The sequence below is a fragment of the Alligator mississippiensis genome, chromosome 1 (genome assembly GCF_030867095.1).
Source record: "Alligator mississippiensis isolate rAllMis1 chromosome 1, rAllMis1, whole genome shotgun sequence".
Lineage (NCBI taxonomy): Eukaryota > Metazoa > Chordata > Crocodylia > Alligatoridae > Alligator > Alligator mississippiensis.
In genome coordinates this window covers 321,031,325-321,052,859 of record NC_081824.1, presented here as the reverse complement: position 1 = coordinate 321,052,859, position 21,535 = coordinate 321,031,325, and the positions used below count along the sequence as shown (strand labels likewise).

Below are 21,535 nucleotides of genomic sequence, written 5' to 3'. Positions count from 1 at the left end.
CACAGTTTTTTCAAGCAGTGGGCACCTTCCTAGGGTGCAGGCTGTACTCCAGCAGCAGAGCCACTGAGCGGAGCTGCACAGAGCCACGAGAAGAGTGTAGATGTAAATTAGCACCAGTGCGGGGAAGTGTAGACAAGATCTTAGCTGCTAGGAGTCTGGCCCTTCTTCATAGGAGAAAACTTCCTCAAGAAAGTTTAGGGAGGAAAAATGAAAAACTGCTAGTTACTTTGACCAAAGAATTGGAAAATGAACTCTAGAACCTCGACTGATCAAACCCCTAAAGGTTCAGTGAGAGGTTACATGGAAATAAACACTGCTCATTGCTTTCAAAACAAAATGTCAATGCTAGCGAGGCCTGAGGCAAAAGAAAACAGCCTTAGTGTCTGTGCCACACATTACAAAGCACTTGTTCTCAAAGCTGCAGGTAATCCAAGTACTCCAGGTTGCTGCAGTAAATCTGTGTGTTTGCTAAGCACCTGCCCAGATTTTTGCAGGCTGGGGACCAGATCCCATCTTCAGGCTAGTCCTACACACTAAGTTAAGGGAATAGATACTCGGATTTGTAAAGCTTCATATGCGTTGACAGTTATCTTTGTGGTCAATTGTAGTGCTATGGGCAGCTTAATTGATTGCTCAATTGCCCTGCCAGAAAAATGTTTTTCTTTCCTCCAAATGAGCCGTGTTTGATTGAACTCTCCAGTACAGTGAGAAGCCCCACTGAAAGACTATATCTAATAGGAAATGTTGATGGGGTCAGACACCAGAGCACTTCATTTTATACCTAGAGGAATACAAGAAACAATTGTAGTGAAAATGCTTACAGCTCTGAAACAGTTTTTTTTCTATACCATACATAGGGTACGTGATACTGGGATGTGTTACAACAGTTTTACTGCTTAGGTTAACACAAAATTACCAATAGATGAGCTGTTCATGAATCCTATGACCATCCTAAAATTGTACTACATCTCACTTTCATATATTTAGTACAGTGAAATGTAGTCAGTTACTCACTAGGGCTAGGGACAGACATTACACATAAACTGTTTTAAGTGATCAGAAATGGCTTTAAGCCTGTAGCAGAACAGATGTTCAGTGCACATAAACCAGTTTGAAAATGGCTGAAACTGGTTTGAGACAAACCTGGTTGACTGTAGTATCAGTTGTAACTGATTTGGGTCAAATCAGTTTATGCAATGTCTGTTTCAGACCCCAGACTTTCCCAACTTCCCGGCATACTCTCTGGGCTGGACAGGGCTCTCTGCTCCATGGCAGAGATGGTCCCTTCCCTCTGCTCCCTGGCTGGAGCTTGACAGAGAGTGTAGACATCTGTCTGCCTGGCTTCTCCCTTCTCCTCCCCTTCTCTCCCCTATCCCTGCTAACCAGGGATCCCCCTCCCATCTTCCTTACACAGACACCTTTCAGCATTAGCTAGCAGACCACTTGCTGGCTACAGTCCATGCTGTGGCAGACAGGACGAAGGCAGAATCAGTAGGTAGCTGGTGATGTTCCTCTGTTGTTTTCTTAATGGGGTGATAAACACTGAATTAGGGATGATAAACACTGTGTTATCAATTCCCTGCTGGGCCAGGCAGAAGGGGGAGCACTCCTCCCTCATCAGAGCTTCCTGCTGGGGCCTGACCACACCCACTCAACTCAGCACTGTAGAAGGGAAGGGAGGGCTACTCTAGCGCCCCCTGTCTTCTAGCCTGAGCCACTGACAGCATGTGCCTGCATTTCTGGGAGGTCTGTGTAGTTACAAACTGATTCAGCCTAGCCACATTAGACTAACCTGCAAAGATTGAATCAGTTCTGGCTCAGGCTTTTTGAATGTCTGTCCCTAGCCAGGGTAGCTTGTCATGATGTTCTTAATAGTGTGCCAAAACCCCCACCATAGTTCTATGGAATCATACTCAAAATACTTTGGCTAATTTGTCATCTGTTAAAGCTTAATTAGTTCTTTCCAAAAGTACATGGTACTATATCTCAATGGAATTTGCCCCTGATAATTAGCATAAAAGAAACTGACCTAAGCCCTCCATGGCATCTGTCAAGTCAGCTGATGCTTGCAAAGTATTGCGTGCTCTTTAGCATATTTTTGGCTCAGCAAGATGTAGGGGATCAATCATTCCATTTTGTAGAATTACTGTCTGTTTTGGCCCTGAGTGCATATCTTAATGCAAATAAAAAAGTTTTGATTATTTCACTCCATCAGAATCATGTATTCATATATAGTGAGCACTTTGAATTTTTGTAGTAAGAAATTTTACATTAAATGCTTATCTGTACAGTTCTCACATAGTGATCCAGAGGGCATGCAATCTGCACTTAGAATTATTGTAGTATATATGTCATTGTAGATGTCAAAAATCACTCTTTCCTCTCTCTCACTATGGCATGCAAAATACATCTACCAAAAAGCTGAAAATAGCCAGCTACTGATGATTAGCCACCCACGGATCATTAGTTGTCGAATTAACCAGATTTTACCTATACGTATGTGACAGTGCATCTGGCATTTGCCAGATATGCTTTTATAGTGATAGCAATGGTGCCTTCATCTGTCAAACAGAGCTGCAAAAGAAGATGTTTATCTCTGAGAGACAAAACACATGACATCTGTTATTGTGAATGTTAATTTATAAGCACATCAAACTGGTTTTCCAAAAAGAATTTGTTTCATATTTCCATCATGTTGTGCTTAAAATAGGCTATATACATCTTAAATGAATAAAGAACCTATCAAAAATTATCATGCTTTTCAATGATTCTAAAAATATTTACTTTGTATTCAACTATGGTCTTCTTAGCTTTACTTTATAACATGTGCAGTCACAGCCTTAAAACTAGCTTGGGTACTAGAAACCCACATTAATAACCTAAGTTGTCAAAGCTAAAAGTATTTTAGAAAATACCAAGAGCCTCAATCTGAGTTTTTAAAAAAGGATTTGTTCTACTATTGCAAATATTCTGTTTACATTATTCAAGAAATGCATTCTTTATTTATTATTCTTTCTTTTCATCCTTCATGCAATTTTCCACTTTAACTCCCCAAGGAAGACCCATGCCTTGGGATGCACCTTGTAGAACTAGAAATACACATCTGATTAGCAGAACACAACTCCTTGCCAACGAGCATGAGTGAATTGAACGTCCCTGTCACTGCTTGAGAAATCAGTTGAGGACCCAGATCAGCTTGTTCTGGAAACCTGACTAATCTCTCCCAATGTTTTCTTTTTCCTTGCCTTATCTGCCCTGCACTTCCTAGGATGGATTGAATCAAGCATGAATTTTACTTACCCATCACTGGATGGCCGTGCCAAACGCTGATCCTTTGTAATACTTTTACCTTCAGCACTTGTAACTTCTCCACACACAGTCAACAAAGCGGTGTGGACTAACAGTGATGGCATTTCTTCTTTGCGCATCCAACTTAGTTATAGCATGTAGCTGTACGCAATGCATTCTCTTTATTTCTCTTCTGTCTCATTTACCACCTAATGAACAAAAATCTGGAAACCTACAGCACAGAAGTGATGAACTGTCAAGGTTATTTTAGATGAGGGGATCACTCTCATCTTTGAGCCAGGTCTTGAGTTTCATGTCCCATTCTGGAATCGGGATTTGTATCCACTGGTGACTTTCACTTCAGTGTAGTTCCCTTTGTTTAAAGCTTGAATGAATATCACTCCTAACCACTGGAATGGCTTCTGCTTGTGAAAAACATTCTCTCTCAATAGTAAAGCAGATTCTGTTAAGCTGGGTGTGGAATACTGTCGAATGCTTAATGACAAGCACATTTTACTTAGGGTAAGCACATACATAACACTCAAGTCTGGTTTAAATGTGTGGATAATCACATATTATTTTGAAATGGTTCTCTATGAACCAGTTCAGCATTATGTGGAGACAACAGGTTTGTCATGACTAGAGTCAGGTTAATCTTCCAGCTATTCCATACTCCACTGCTCTTCACCTTCCTCCACCCAAGTCCCTGCACAACTAACTCCTATTGCCACAGTGTCCCTGGCTAAGGCCTATAGGAACAGTTCTCCATTGCTTTTAATGAGATGATCAATTCTATTGGTGGTAGCTGACTAGGTTCCATGCTTTCCAGGTTTATCTGGGGTGGGAAGTGGCCAGGTGGGGAGGGTTGCCTAGGCCCCTACTCCTGTGTGCTTAGAGATTTGGGAGGGGAAGGGGGGGAGGCTGTTCAAGGACTGCATTGCTGCCAATGGAAGAAAACTGACCAGCTCTTTAAAAGCACAAGTGAGCTGCCTCCTGAGCCTCCAGACACACAGAAACGGAGGTCCAGGTAGCCTTCCCACCTGACCACCACTGCCCCTCCCCCATCTTGGGATGCAGCAAACCCTGGTCAGTTTGCAGGAATTGAAGTAAATTAATGGGTGGTTTGAGGAAGACGTGCTTTTTAAAAGCCATTGAAGTGCAAGCAGCTCCACAGCATCCAGCTCCCAGGAACCTGGAAGTAGGGGTCCAATCCCACTGTACCCATATACCCAGCACATTCACCCAAAGAACCTTGTCTGCCTATGTCCTTAGACCAATATGGCTACAACCAACACGCCCAAAACTAGCAGTATCTGTGCAGACAACTCTGACTCAGGACAATTTAGAACCAGTTTCCAATCAATGACAGTCTTGGAGTGGTTCAAGAGTTATGTCTGTTTGCACCTTTACACAGCTACTGCACTGCTGTTGAATACATTGGGGTTCAGCCCAGAAAGGTGTTGAGCACTGTCAGAACCCACTGCCTTTAAGGGAATGTATGTGAATTTGTCACCTAGGAGAATTGCAACTTTTCTTCATAAAGCAGGGTAGGGAAAAATTGTATTTTAAAGAAAAATCTGTTCCATTTCATCTGTTTTAATCCTGGTGTTATCCTACAGACAGTTACCTCAAAAACTTTTGAAGGTAACTAAATATTAGTCATTTATTAAAAAAAAAAAAAGTACAATCTGAAGGAAGGTACAGGAGGAATGTACAGTGTCATCCTAACATACTTCATCTTTAAATCTCTCTAGCTTTGAAAGAGAACATTAAGGTACTATTTACTCAATGACCTGGCTTCTCGTAGAGAGAGCAGCTAATAAAAGTCCTCTTTGTATGTTTGTACAATAAAACTACAGAGACTACTAAAAGATTTCATGGACATAACCTGGGTCAGAACCTACCTTACAATTAACTCCTGTTGGTAGGAGGGAAGCACCTGCTCCGCTGTAGCATTTTTTCCAAATTGTTAGACTTTTAATTATGTATCTGCTCCCAAGGCTCCTCTTGTATCTTTAATTCCTTACCTGTGTTTCATGCACATTTATGGGCATGTTTATCAAGCTCAAGGGAAAACACTTGGAAGGACATTAAATCGCACACCACGTCTTACAAATCATTAGATATGCAAATACTCTTAGGCTTGAAAGTTAGTAGTATTTTGGGAGTGGACATACAGGTATTTGGTGAGACAAATTTATCATCCCACAGTTCTGTCTCCTCACTCTCCTTCCCTTTTCCTTCTGCATGAGTTTGTATCATTTTAAACTTCATTCTGCTTTGTGACTCCATGCTCTGATAATGGCACCTTGCAACTGAAGTGGTAGCAGCTGAAAATGCTAACAGCAGTTCATCTTAATGGTAATCTCGTTATAACTCTTAGCATTCTTTATTGTATGGTTCAGTCCCCTCATTTTGGAGTCACATTTTCCCCTGGATCCAAACAAAGTACTTGCTGATGTTCTGTGCATATTCTTTGTGATGCTGAATACTCGGACACAATGCCACCAGACTGCTCCTAGGTTTTTTGTCACTATAGAGGGCTACATGAACTTTTTATATTGTTTAAGTGTGTTCATATATTTAACTAATGTACCTTATTTCTGCGTGTACATTTCAATTCATGAGTCTTTGGCTCTCTAACCACACTACTATGCTTCAACATAATTTTTTTTTTACACAAAATAAATTAATTTTGGATCACATGGTTTTTCTGAATTTGTTTCAAGAGTTTATCAACATATCTTCCAAATTCGTATATTATTTTGCCTTAAACTTTTAGTTGGATTGTATTGTTATATTAGAAGAACTATTCACAACTCCTGTGATCAAATCAGATCTTGTTCTGGTTGCTAGGTCCTGTCCCTGTTGTAAGTTGATTAATTTCTACATGGAGACTCTCTATATATGTACAGTGGAGATACTCATATTAAAACATAATCAATGTTGGATTCGAATCTAAACTTTCCCAGGGTTCAGAATTTTGGTTCAGCCTCTCTTGCTTTCTCTCTCTTTCCTGCATAGATGATTGAACTGATTAACTCAGCAACTGGTATAACTGAAGCCTTGGATGGCTAAAACCTCAAGTCGTGTTTACTGAATTTCTGTCTCTTAAACTTATGAGGGATTGTAACCTGTCTGCTTTCTTTTTGGTAAAAAGGAGGTTATGTGATGTTCAGAAAGACATTGAGTTTTTTTAAACATGTTTTATGTCATCATCTTTTACTATACCTGATTTAAATTCTGTTCTCCTTTTGTTTTTCCACAACATGCTTCTATATGTGTTAACTCCATGTGTATAGCAAAAAAATTATTTGTAGCCAGCAGAGGGCACCTCTTTGGTAGTGATAACTCTTTAAAAATGATATACGTAAATGCAGGAAAACAGAGCAATCTAGATTATAGCCCATCCACAATAGTTCCAATATTCTGATCATTTTATAAAACCTCGATAAATATATGTACAACTACCCAACTTGTTTTTTCAGTGCTAATTCCAAATTCTTATTTATACCATAAATAATAGAGGCTAATTTTGACATTATTTAGATCTTCACATAAATACTGTTTCAGAATATTTTAAAATATAAAAACCATCCTATTTGCTTCATGGGCAACAATCTTTCAATTGACATATAGCATGCTTGAGCATTGCAAAATTGCAGTAAAATTAGGGGCAAAAGACCTTTTATTTCTATACAACCATGAATTATATTTGACTTCTGAACTTGCTTAAATAGATCTAAAAAGCATGTATACCATGACCAAGGTGCCTGTTAAAGTGGCTGTATCAACATTATGGAGTAAAAAAAATGTTCTTCTACTTCCAGCAACTGATTCATAGAAGGCATTAGGCAGGGGAAGAATAAGGTGTTTACTGCAGTAATTGCCTAATGTAGTTGTTTATTCAGTTCGTACAGTGCACAATGAATTAGGCTGTGAATTAGAGGCTTAGTTGTTGATTGTTATCCATAGGAAGAGTGGGAAGAAAGATAGCTATCACAGTAGGTAGCCTTTCACCTCTAGGAACATGAGTTAAGATCTGGCAATGATCACTTCATCCCTTTTCCAAAACCAGCATATAAATTGGCATCAGCACTCAGACCAGCAGTATTTACTCAAGAGAGGCTCAGAATGAGATGGCCAAGATGATGTAGGTCAGAACTGAGGCACTGACAGAGCTTGCCAAAGGGAAACTGCTCTGCTTGGTGTTGAGTGTGGCGAGTTTTCTTGAGTACTAAAATTCATATAAAATTGCAATGTGTTGGCAAATAACAAAATATCAAGAAGCTTGCACATAAATGGAATTTTAAAAGTACTGGGTTTGATTCCATGCTAGTAATTAGCATTACAAGAAGTAAATAAACTTACATGCATATAGTGTGTGTGCGTGCGCACATGCATGTTATGTAACATGATAGCTCTCTTCACAATGAGCCCCATTCAGCAGTATCTGCACGGGTTAGGGTTATCCTTCCTCCGCTAGTTAATGTTTGTCTAACTTTTGTCGGTGTACTTTTCTGAGGCTTTTGTCTTTCCTTGGCAGATAGAGAGAGAAGGTTGGGTGGCGAGGGCAGATAGAGGGAAATCCCCTTGGCACTTACTCGGGTGGAAAGACTGAATTGAAAAGACCGGTGTGTTTTCTTCATGAGAGACGCCTATTGTCAAGAGATGCTCAGGCAACATCCTAAACCACCTGTGCCCTTCACCTTTGAGCAGCACCGAATAGCTGGAAGAAGAAAGAGTTATGTCCAAAGGAGAGTTGAAAAGAAAGAGGTAGAGTTAGTTTTCATATTAAAGGCTAACCAGGATTCTTTTTTCTTTTTTTTTGCTTCCTTTATTTAGTAAGTGGACAGTGTTTTTTTGACCACTGTAGTTGAAATTTTGAAGACAGACGCTCCTGTTTTTGAACAAAGTATCAGAATGAATTTTATATGGAGCAGAACATTCAAAAATAGTAAATCATTTCTGCTATTGTATGGGGGGTGTAAATTCACTCTTTATAAATAGTGGTAAAAGCACCTTTAAGATGCACATAGTTTAAGTATATTCGGACTGTAAAATTTTAAATGTTAACTCTGATTCTACAGCTAGCAATTCAAAGATACCAGTTCAAGAATGTTGTTAGGACCTTCAGCAGCCAGCCTTGTTAGCACTAATCAGTCATGAATACCCACCCTAAGAACCGGAGAAATGAAGAACACCATGTCTTGAAACTGTTGTTTTATGTTCGTTTCCTCTTTCCAGGGTCCCATGCAAGTTGTTTGATTATTTCAGCTCCTTTTCAACCACAACTCATTGATCTGTTGGATGGAAGTGGAAAACATTTCCGAAACTGAGTATGTCATCTGCTACTGTTTGGTAAAAAGCATCCCTCTGCTCTAGAGGGTATTACAGCTTCCATCTGCTCCATAATGTGAAAAATATGTGCAGGCCCCTTTGCCTCGGACTCTGTGTTTCCAAGCTGCATAACTTTGGATGTTGAGACTTGCTTACATTTGATTTGAGGCAATCAGGCTGCCGCTCTGCAATTATTTCATTAGGACCACAAATAATCATTCAAAGGGTGGTCTGAGATTTGAAAGTCACGTTGCTATGACTGAAATATATCCAACTCTTCATATTCCCTTTCAGCTTTATTTGTGTTAAGTATAGCATGCATTTGAAATGATAAAATATAGTTTCAGTGAGGAAATGTTTCTTGTGTGTAGGCATATAGTAAACACATCACCTACATAGGCAGTTATATCAAGTTCTTCATCTTGTGGGTAGACACAGCTGATTAAAGTACAAGTGTGCACATGTACAGATCTATACAGACGTATAGTAACTATTACTCTGTAGCTTCACTAGTCCAGCCTATCCTGTGATAGGCTAAGGAAATGGACTTCTTGAGCTTCAGTGTGGAGTACGGTCTGTATACTGCTTTTAAACACCTTTAAGCAACAGTTTCCTCCAGGACTCACAATGTTATTGCATGAATGTGTAGAACAGACTTACATTAAGTAATATCTGTGTTCTGTCCTTCCACGTATCTTGTATAATTATGGTAGGATGTGATACAGGGGAAGTGGAGTAGTGAGTTACAGACTGCTTTCTGAAAGTGGGAAAGGTTAAAAAAGAATGTAAGAGAGAATAAGTCCCCATTCAGTGGAGGCTAAAAAGAGAGAAGGGTTTCCATAATTTCTGCTTTCCAAGTCTACAGACAGCAGCTCATTGTGCACTGAAAACCTTTGTTTGGACACCCAGAAACTTCTGTGGGATTGCTGAAATTTTGAAAAGCTTTCTGGTTATTGATATGGAAATTGAATTATTTAAGTCAATGGTTCTTAACCTTTTAAAGATTCAAGGCATCTCTCAGAAAATGTCAGCTCTTGGTTTTTACACGTTTTTTACTACAGAGAAACAATACAGCAATTCTTCTGTGGCAAAGAACTCAGAAAGACCCCAGTAGGTCAGAATGCTCGTGACACTGCATATTCCTATTTGAAATTCTGAGTTTGTCTTGTGAAACATGCTTGTACACCTAACGATGTTAACATTGCATGACACCCCGCAGCACTCTTGAAAGGGTCTCAAGGCATCACAGGGTGCTGCAGCACCCTGGTGAAGAATCACTGGTTTTAAGTGTTTCCCTTTCTCCTAGGGTTTGGCATCCTCATCTCTAGTTCTGGTAACAGAAAGAGCTTTTCAAAATGGACCCTCCTTATCCCAATCCAGGTGTGCTGTCATGGACACTTGGCTCCTGTACTGCTTCCTGTACAGGATAGTAAAATAGTTCCACCTATGAATGGATCTAGAATTTTGAAAAGGGGGTATAGACAGTGAGGTGCATCAACACATATTTTTCTCCAGTTTAAAATAAACTGTAAGTTTTATTAATATTCTAGGGACCTAGGGATGTATTACTCATAGATTCATAGATGTTAGGGTCGGAAGGGACCTCAATAGATCATTGAGTCCGACCCCCTGCATAGGCAGGAAAGAGTGCTGGGTCTAGATGACCCCAGCCAGATGCATATCCAACCTCCTCTTAAACCTACTCAGTTTAAGATTGAAGCAAAAACAAATATAACTCCATTGGAATGAGTTAAAAACAATCTGCAGGGCTGTGAAATAGGAGCTTCATTACCAGGAGCAGCAAACAGATAGTAGAATTGCAGAATAAAGGATAGCTTGATTGGTGGAACATTGAGCCGGTTATAAAGAAGACAGTATCATTAATACCTGTACAATGACGAATTTAGAAGCAAAGAGTTAGATTACAATGATCCATGAAGTCAACTGAATCCCTCAACCCTGCCTGACTAGAAATCCTGCTGCTGCTGCCAGGCAGTTGGTTTTAAACTCTGGGTGAAGCAGAAATCAAAGAGGGTGCAATTACACCAGTCCACCTAAATCCCTTAATACCCCCACTGGCTCCAGCCCATTTTTGGGAAGTTACTCTAATATTTCTAGCTGGCAGGGCTGCGAAGTGCTATCCACCTCTGCCATCCAGCCAATGTCTTATGCACTCAACGCACTTGCAGATAGCCGTTGTAGTGCTTCCTCCCAGCTTCTGGGGTTCTATCCCTCCCTCTGATATCTGGCTAGTTCAGAGCCATCTGGGAAAGGAAGCAACAGCTGGTTGTAGGAGATGAGCCAGGTGAAAAGGATTAAGTTAGGAGAATGGAGGGAAAATGGCATGGGAAAGAGGAAGGAGGCTTAGGAGAAGTATAGTGCAAGGTCACACTCCATCCAACTTGCCCACTGACTACAGACCACTCTTGCTCCAAAACTTCTCTAGGCTTTCTCCTCTTCTCTTTCCTCCCTTTCTCAGTGGTCTCTGATGTCCTGTATTGGTTCCCTAATGAGTTCCTCAGCACCCCACTTCTCCATTTCTTACATGTATGAGATATCAATTCCTATCTTCCACTGATCCAAAGGGTCTCAAAAAGGAAATCGGTAACTGTTTCTCACTACAGAAAAGTGATATGCATGAAGAGAGCTTCAGAAAGCTGGGCATTTAGGACCTGGTTGTGGAATCTTAAGGTGTTTTCATTTCTCCTTGTGACTCCTTTTTTCATAGAAACGACCAAATACAGTTCTCCAAATTGTTAATTTCACAAACTTTCAACCATCAGCTGTGAGTTGGTAAGCTGCAGAGCTGTGGGAGTGGTTCTAAATCAGTGAGCTCACATACCAGCATGTTCCAGTGACTCAATGTGCAAAGATTTAAACAAAAATAATGATAATAACAAAAGACCTGCAGAGCGAGGGAATTGAGCATCAACACTGCTTCCAACTTCACAACCAGAGGCTGGAGGGGAGGTGTTTTGTATGCATTTGCCTGGAAGGCTATGAGGGAAAGGATAGACTAGAACAGCTATGTAATTTCATGCAGCCCTTCTTTCCCACTATATAGGCATTTTTTTTTCCTCTCTCTCTCTCCCTCTCTCTCTCTCTCTTACCTTCTTCCCCAGCCATGAATCTGCCTGTGGTAGTTATCACAGCTATTTTCTTTTCTGATTTCCAAGAAACTTAGGTTTTGAATTCAGGAAATGAGGGATTCAAATAATGAGAGAGAAAAAGCAAATGTTTGGCCTAATGGACAGCACAATTTATAATACTAAATGGTGGAAAAGAGAAGAGTTCTTGTTTGCTTGTAACCTTTATGCATAGAACATGTTAATTGCTGGATGTTATACCATCTGGTATGTTAATCCTCTCTTGTTGTTGACTTTTGTTCACTGTTTTATCTCAAAGAAGCAAAATTGCTCTTCGTTGTAGTGCTTCCTTTGTTTATTGGCTATGTTATTTAGGAATTAACTGTGTTCACTATAGGAGGCTCTGCTTAAACCAGACCCCAATAGGAAGATCTAAACTATTGGCTTTCACTCCCACAAGTGATAAAAATGACTTCCACCTTTCCAAAACTAAATTCAAAATGCACTTCATCATACCTTTACAGTTGCATGTAACACAACATGCTTTAGTGAGTCAAGCATACAAGCCACTCAATGCATGGGCAGGGAAGAGGGGGAAACCAACCCCTATATTCTAAGAAAGACATTTCACTACTGATGAGGAAGGAGAATTGAGTTGTTATTTTTGTTTGCAAGAGCTCAGTTAACAAAAATAATGGAGCCATATACTTAGCATTTAAAAAGATAGATGAGATCAGATAGATAGGATAAAATTGGATAGATCAGGCTAAACTTGTTTCTAATGGACTACTCAGTTTCAGTAAGGGTTCTGATATTTCCTAAGTCAGTGGTGCTCAACTTTTGGCTCATGGGCTGTATCTGGCGTTCAAGATATCCTGTAGCATAGCAGGGAGTGGGAGTAGGTGGGCAGTGAGGGAACTGGCAGGAAGCAGCTCTGCCTGGCATGTCCTCTTTCCTGTGCTATGCCACTGATCCCCATCTCAGCCTGAAGGTATTCTTCCTCTCTCCTTCATCTGAGGTTGGCAGCCACCTCCCTTCCCTGTTCTCTTCCTCCGTGCAAACTTAATGCAGAAGAGTGGTGGACTGTGGTGCAGCTGGATCGTAAGGCTAAGTACAGACAGTCAAAAAGCCTGAGGTTGAATCAGTTCAATCTTCGCAGGTGAGTTTAAGCTGCGTAGATTGAACTGATAAGTTAGTGAACAGACATTCCCTTTTGATACTGGAAATGCAGCCACAGGCCTGCAATGGCACAGGCCAGAAGTTGGGATGGGGCACTGGAGCACGCCTCCCTCTGCCTAGCCTCCCCACCCTGCAAGGGAGAGCGGTGTTGCGGGGGCGGGGGGGTACACAGCATCCTGGGATGCTGGGGGACTGTGAGTTAACTTGAATCTGGGGGGGGGGGAGGGGAATCTGGGACAGAAGTTCAATAATCTGATTTAATCTAAATCAGATAAGTCTGATACTACATCCACCCAGGTTTATCTTAAATTAGTTTCAGCCATTTTGAAAGAGGTTTATGTGTACTAAACTTCAGTTGTGTTACAGATTTGAACTGGTTTCTGATCATTTATACTGGTTTATGTGTAATTTCTGTCCCTACCCTTAAAGGTTCAACTCTAATGACCTAAGTTATACAGACAGTCAGTTTGCCTACTTTCATAGCTGAAAATTTTCAACAGTGCTGACTATATGCCACTTCTGTTGATGTGAAAGGCAGCCTTTCCAGTCCCATAGCATTCCTTTCTTTCTTTTAACTCTCTCCCTACTCTCTTCCCACATCCCAGGTACTTCCTAAATGACCATTCACCTTTTCCAGCATGACCCTTCATTCTTTCTCCTCTCCCTGCTGGTTCCATTGATAACAAGGAGAGAGAAAGTTATTAAAGAGGTACAATCCAGGAAAGATACTAATTACAAGGTGTGTCTGGCAGTAACTAATGCCACCCTATCAGGCTACATCACCTCCACATTAATTTCCATGGAATGGTATATTTTGTCTCATAGCAGCATCCATTATGTAGAGAACACTGGAATAAATGCCTAGACCAGTGGTTCTCAACTTCATGCAACAAGACTTTTTCAAGGTTGCCAAGGTGCCAGAGCTGCTGCTGCCACCACAACCCAATGAAAGTGCCACACATACCTCATTGGAGCCTGATCAGGAAGCAACTGTGTTTATCCAATAAAACTAATGCAGGCAGGAGTGCCTGCTCTTGCTGCAGCCATGCCTTGTCCAGTCTTCCCAAGTGTTTCCTGGAAACAATGGCATGGGAGTGTTCCACCTGGCAGTGGTGGTGGCACAGCAGCCTGGAGAAACCCAGGAAACACACAGATGATCACCAGGCTGCCATGCCTCTGTTTCTAGGAGAAGTGAGCACTCCTGCCTGCATTAGGTTTATCAGATAAATGCAAGGCATGCTGCACCCGCTCCTGCCACAACCACTTCCCAGTCAGGCTCTGCACTCTGCAAGAGGCATGGAGGGCACGTTCACCTGGCTGCAGCAGGTTGAGAACTTCTGAGGTAAACTCAGACAGTACAACAGTGATTCTCAACTGGGTGAATTCAGAAAAGTTATGGAGGGGTCCTTTGAATCTTGAGTGGCCTAGAATTCAAAGACGTCATACTCCTATAAACAGTAGATTAAAATGACATTATATCTTCTTTACTTTGCATTTTTCATTCTCATGGGTGCTAAATTCTAATAATTTGGACTGGATCCTCTTTCAGGTGATTGCCTTCCATCTCCTGCTGATGTTTGCATACACCTATTGAAGATTTTGCCTTTTATCCTGAGTAGCTAAAGTTACTTTCTCAAGCACTGATAAAAGGCGACCAGTATGCCAATGGAATTTGCTACTGGCACTATAATGGGCGGTGTTGTACATACCAGTGAGAACAGTGAAATAATACAAAGCTTTGAAGGCTTGGGAAACAAGAGGCAAAAAGTAACAGCACAAGACTTAACCTGGAAAAACTAGAAAGTGACTTACTGGGAAATGTCTGAAACATGCCTGTGTAATGGGAGAGGGAAACCTGGCACAGTCATATTGAAGAAAGTTTGGGGGGGTGGGAGGATTGGACAGTAAACTAGATACAGACTTGAAATATGATACGGCAGGATAAAAAGCCAGTGTACCTCAACATGGGATAAGGAAATAATAGTCTCTCTTTCTAAAGCTTCAGTGCAACTGTATTAGATTACTAGGATTAACTCTGGGAACTTGGTTACCAGAAAGAAGATGACAATTTGAGAGGACAATTTGAAGAGCAAGAAAAGCTAACAGAAGTTTGGAAGGATTCATTTACACGGCACAACTGAAAGGGTTAAGCCAGTATCATTTGCTAAAGCAATGACTGAGAGTCAATAGGTCTCTAGCTGGAACAAGCATGTGCATACCAAGGTGACTTAGAATAATAAAACTTCAGTTGAATAGCGGGGAAAAGCTTCCTGACAATGAGCATTACTGGCCTAAAAGAATGGCACAAGGGCCAACACTTGGAATATTTAAAATTAAGATAAGAAATTTTAATGAAAGGAAAACAAGAGAAGCCCAGCATGGGAGAGAGAGTGTCTATCTGCCCAACCAACAGGCTTTTTTAATAGGGCTGTGCAAAGCTTTGGTTGCTGATGCAATTCAGAGGAGATCCAGCCCAATTTGGTGGCTGAATCTCTGAATTCGAATTGAATCAGGAGACCCTTTAATCTCTCCGAATTGAATCAGAAGCCTGCAAATCGATTTGGAGAGATTCGATGATTCAACCATAGACACAGCTTTATATGTTTTTTCTACATACCTCGAGCTACCAGGCACGGCTCGTGAATGCTGAGATGGCAGGGTGGATGGAGCATCCCACAGGAGCGTGAAGGGTTCCCCCGCCTGCTCGGCGGTGAACCCAGAAGTGGACCCAGAAGTCCACTTCCAAGTCCACCGTAGAGCACCCCCTGCCCCCTGGCTTGGTGACTGGTGTACTCCTGAGTCTGGGGGGGGCACTCGGGGTCTCCTTGCAGCTGATTGCTGAGGCAGGGAGGTCCTCTGTGCGCTCAACGGCAGACTTGGAAGTCGCCTGGAAGTACTTCCAGTCCACTTTGGGTCTGCCACCAAGTGTGCGGGGGGACAACCTCCCCCCCCCCCCCCCTCCCCAATGCTCCTGTGGGACACTCCATCTGCCCCACCATTTCAGCATTCACAAGCCATGCCTGGTACCTCAAGGTACATAGAAACAATGTATAAAGCTGTGTCTATGGCCGAATCACTGATTTCCCTAATCAGAATCGAATCTTCAGATTCAGATTCGACTGAATCAAATTGGGACAGTGACCCGAATCAACAAATCAAGTCACTGTCCCCCAAATCGGACTGAATCCAAATAGAATACAGCCTGCTTCACACACCCCTACTTTCTGATGCTTACAATTTGATAAAAAGTTTTTTATTGTTGCAAAAACATAGTATAAGACTGCCCACAGATGCACGCATATGGTTCCTCTTTACTTTGACTCTGTATGCAGATCTTCCAGTAAAGCTCATTTTTCTCTTGTATTTACCATGCCAGATGTGCGCTCCCAGCCAACTTCAGAAAGGGAACGACTACTGCACCTTGCTAATGTGCCTTTCCCTTGCTTGGAAGCACCACTGTTTTCTGAGCCTGCTAAGTTCGTGCCTTGTCTTCTGACACTGCATTTAGCATTAATTGTGAAAGTGTGTTTTTGTGATATAGGCATGTATTCTCCAAGGACTGAACTGAAACCATCAAATCATTTCACACAGGTTATAAAGCAGCCTGACCAAGTTGTAATGACTATTGGTCATTGCTTATTTTAGTGTGGATTTGAACCAATGACCTCAAAATAAAAGTTTGATTGCACATTACCAGTCCCTGAGCCAATTCAGTCTCCTTTGATTCCTCTTAATTTTGAGGCAGGCAGGTTGGATAATGTGATACTATTCACTGAAACAACACAAACATTATAAATGCTCCAGATTTCTTTTTCCCTTTTTGTGTATCTGTCAAGTTGCAATAGAGATAGGGGAAAAGCAAAGAGCTGAGAAGAAGGAAGAAAGAAAACCAGATGTACAAGCTGCTGCAGACATTCTGGGACCACTTTTAATAGAAAGAATATCATCTCAAATCTTACATTCTCTGTTTCACAATTCCTGATATAGATAGTTCATAGTAATGTATGTGGGATAAAAGCAGTAATTTCTGGGGCAGAAACAAATTTGGATCTAAAATGAGACAACCTGGGTCAAGTATAGTGCCTGCTTGTTTATCTTTGTAGCAAAGGTATATGAAATGCCTTCCTGTGAGCAATTATAACAGATCATACATCATTCTTTTGGAAATAGTAGCCTTTTCAGTAAAAGGGAGGAACAAATGTCACTCTTTCTCTATCAGGAGCAAGCCCCTTGAATGTTGTAAGTCTCTATGCAGAGCAGGTATTTCTTTGCTTTCTGGAAGCTGTCCTGGCAGCTTCTTTTAGATTATGTTTATAGTACCCAAGCGTACTATAGTTGATGAAATATAAATGACTGAGTCAATTCTAAAGGCTGTAAAATAAATCTGGTGTTAAAAGTGTAAAGGCAGAGTGTATAGTTGCTTGGTGAAGTATTTGTTGTTTTTCCAAAAGGGGTCATTACTTCAACTTTCATGTGAATTTTCATAGCATAATGGAACATACTATTTTGCACACTTTCATTGCTTTTGTGTTAAGTGCTGGAACATAATACTGAAATGGTGTTCCTGGTTAATCCTTTGCAGCTCTGCTTAATGAAAAGCACTGCTGACTTCACTTTTGCAGGCTGTAACAGCATATAAGGCAGAGGTCAGATACCACCAGCCAGCTAGCGGAAATCCAGGATTTACATAAACACAGGGCCTCCCAGTTTCAGAAAATCACCACTTCTCCTACTGGGCCTCACTGTATGGTGCTCTTTCACGGGGTCTCTTTCTGCAGTCTCTGCCCTAATTTGGCTTTTTGGCCTTGATTATTTTCCAAAGTACTGACTTCCTTTACAAATTTGAGCATAGTTTCCTCAAATATGACCTGCTTATGGCTAAGACAGTCAACATCTATTTCTGTTGCACCTTTATAGCCATTATAAGCTTGAAGACTAGCTCTCTCGAAGCACAGTACCCTTTTTCCAGGAAAATAGTGGTCACAAGGTGGTCCTTTCTCATTCCTGATGCTTTCAGAATGATGGGCCTTGAACTAGTCAGTGTTTGAAATAAATTAATCCTTTGTGACTTAAAAAAAAATTGGATTTTAATTTGAGGATGGGGAGGGGGGGTTGTGATCTAATATTAAAGGATTTATGAGCTCATGCCAAATCCAACGTGGATTAATTTGCTTTGCTCCTGATTGGAAAACCAAGTCAATCTTCCTGAGAGACTTGCTGTTTTTAATCATGAAGTGAGAATATAATTCCACTTGAAGTATGTTTTTCCTAAAAAAAACCCCAAAATAACTTGTTGAGCATAAATACTTTGTAATCCATCCCTAGTGACTCCTTTGTCTACTTCATTTTGTTTGCACTTTCCCCTCCAAAATCCTTACTGTAAGAAAATGTGGACCAAATTGCTTTACTTATTTATATTTATTCATGTATGCTCTATTCTGTCTTCCAATTCCTAATCCAGCAGTTTAAAATTTGACCAATTAATGTTACAAGAATTCACTGTCTGCTATTTCAAGTGTCAGTGCTGTGAAACATTTCTGCCACCGTAAGAGCCTGCAATAACTGTTACACTAAACCTGGGTGTCAGCAACCTTGCTGGAACAAAGGTTGTATCAGCTTTGCACCTGTTAAAATTTCTGGGTTTCTTTCATTAAAAACATATTAGATAGCTTTCTTTATGGATAAACAAGTACCCTCACCTTCTCTCTTATAGAGAAACAAAGAAGGACTAGTGGAAGAATAAAATTTTCACATAAAGAATTAAATAAGGCATGTGAACTTTCTATGGGATTGGTTGATGTACCTAAATTACATTTTTCTTTTAGTTTAAATCCCTAGGGATAGTGCTGCTTTTGATGTTAAATGGAAATTTCAGTTTCTTTTAAAAATGACTTTTCATAGAAGAGAGTTTTTAAGCACTACAGAGATGTGGGAATGTCCAGTTTAGTGTTAATCTGGAAATCTGCCAAAGAGCTAGGCTATAAAACTTGAGTCCATGAACTTTAGCATCTTCTGTGTAATGGATTTGACATGGAAGGCCATCACAGGTCTTCTGCGAGCACTTCCCCACTGGGGATATTTGTGCCAGAGCAGCTTATGGAAATTGCAGGTCAAATGAGAACCTGGTGCCCTCTTAGCAGCATGTTAGATGCTGTTTTGGATCCCTTCATCATAATCCAGCATTCAAGGAACCTAGAGACAAGATGTGTAATTTTTTATTACTTGCATTTCTTGGAGGGAAAGATGGTATCAAATAAGTGTTCCTCCATGTAGGAGTTGAAAGTGAGACAAAGCTGGGTGATTTGTTCTGTTTCTAGCTTCCATTTTTTATCCATGCCAAGAAGTAGCTGGAGTCTTGTGGAAGTTTAGAGGGGCTAGTGTGGAAACTAATTCATTATCCCTGGAAGTCAAATCAAGGATCTGAGTTTTAGGGACATCCCACAGGTATCAACATCAGAGCAATGTAGAAAGTTAGGGACAGGTGTGGAACTTCAGGCCTTCAAAGGTATTTGGTTATTTAATTATAGGTGTCTCTTGGAATTTCTCAAAGATGTCTTAACATGTTAGGCACCTGATTCTCATTGAGATCAGGTGGAATTGAACCACTAGCTGCCTTAGGTAATTTGCTAATCCCATCGTATTGGCCCCTTTAGGTGTCTAAATACTTCTGAGAATCCAGCCCTGATGCAATTTTGCTCTGTAGAGCACCAAAATGCATGATGATTTCTCTTCATGTGTCAGACTTTAGCCAAGCTGCTTTACTGTCTACAGTCTCTGGAACAACAGAAATGGTATCAGCACAGGAGAAACTCAGCAAGGCTGCCTATACACATGCTCGTTGGCGTTCTACTTAGAATGCCACAGTGTTGCCACAGCATGATGTGTATTAAGCCCCCATGTGTTTTAAAATGGCTATGGGACTCTAACTAAACCTCATTGAATGAGGTTTAGATAAAGCGTCTTGCAGCCATTTTTAAACGAGGGGGGCTTAATACATGTGATGATGAGGTGTTTTAATTAGAGAGGTTGCCTGGGAGCCACTCTAATTAAACCCCCCCCCACTCCCTCCCCCCAAGCATATGTATAGGCAGCTCAAGTGTTTAATATTAGTCCTTATCTGAAGCACTGATATTTAAGCCAGGGATGCTGGGGCTCAGGCTGGCGCAGAGCCACAGTCTGCTTCCCATATGATGGATTATGGCCTGACATGGGATGGGGGCGGAGAACACATCCATGACATAGGCCCTGCTGCCCCCACCCCAGCACAAGCATGCATGGGGAGCCCCAGTACAGCACGGCTGTGGAGTGGCCTGGCTGCGTGGGATAGCCTTAAGTCATGATCCATTGTGTGAGGAGCAGATCACAGCTCTGCCCCCATCCCAGCCCTGACCCTGGCCCCGTGTTGTCACCGCCCTGCAATCCTTGCTCCAGTCTCACATGACACTCCCTGCCCACCCATGGTCCCATTCCACCCCCTGCCCACAGGGGTCCTGGGCCAGTCTAGTAATCTACCACTTAGGGAGTTTTGGTGAGTGGGTGTCGGCCAGAGGGGCTGGAGGGGAGTGCAACAGCTCACCAAAATTCCCTTGGTGGCCCTGTGGCCCAAATAATTGCCTACCCCTGATTTAGGTCAAGATACACCCAAGAATAATGTATCCAATTTACAATTAGGAGGGAATATATTTTAAGACAGGTTGAATTGAAAGCTGGTCAGCATGAAAGATTAACATCTGCCCTTTTTTTAGAAGTACCATGGGTTCTTTAATGGGCACAAGGAGTCATGCCGTTAGGTTTATGCCTGCAGTAGTCTAAAAGACTGCATGCCCATCCACATGATGCAAAATCAGAGGGAACAGTGATATTGATTTGTACAAAATCAGAGAGAACAGTACTACTTTTTGTAGCAGATGAGTGTACTTTGGAGATTTCCAAGCTTAAGTCTACTTCTGAGATCACAGTCCCAGGAGTTACAGCTACAAGCCAAATGGAAATTTCCCATTCATGGTAATAAAAACTAAAATTCTACATGGCCGAGCATACATGATCCTTCAATTTGCGATTGTCTCTGACAATATATTTTCCAAAGTAAACTCTAAAAAGCCAAATGAAGGACGTTTTACACCTCTCTTGGCACTCCTGTTGCACTGTCAGGTCCATAGGCAGCCTTTGAGACTACAGAGATGCACTGTTTTGTCTGGAAGTAAACTCAGGCACACATACAGGATCAGGTCTAACACTGTTTTATTAACAAAGCCCCAGAAGTGTGCTTCATACACTGGAATAGCTCAAGTATGGCTGACTGATGCTGCCAGCTGCGTTCATCTTTGGTTCAGCTCTCTGGTGTCCTTACAAGGAAAATCCATTACAAGTGCACCATTGATTTACTATGAATTTCCTCCCACAGAGAGAGAGAGAAATATTTAGCTTAGATTCTGGAGAATGAAGAAAAGTCATCAAGTACAACAGGCATTAGTCCATGACTCAGTCTGCTTTCCCTGTCTGGGACTGGCAACCTACAGCCCACGGGCTGAACTGAACCCAAGAAGAAGTCTGATCTAGCATGGAAGATAGAGGGCAGCACAGCACAGCTCTATGCAAGTCCTCTCTGCTGTGGAGCCTGCTGCTCCACCAGGTCTGTTCTT

The 21,535-nt window shown here is 41.4% G+C and overlaps 1 protein-coding gene across 3 annotated transcripts in view; it reads left to right on the top strand.

Moving 5' to 3' along the window:
- Positions 1-21,535, top strand: part of NHS (NHS actin remodeling regulator) — a 370,561-nt gene that overhangs the window by 220,586 nt on the left and 128,440 nt on the right. The window contains exons 1-2 of one of the 3 annotated variants that reach the window (XM_019494996.2): positions 7,841-8,064; positions 8,536-8,627. The exons of the other annotated variants lie outside the window; for them this stretch is intronic. The gene's annotated coding sequence lies outside the window, so the exon portion shown is untranslated. Of the gene's footprint in view, positions 1-7,840; positions 8,065-8,535; positions 8,628-21,535 lie in introns of those variants that run through there. 3 annotated transcript variants of the gene reach the window in all.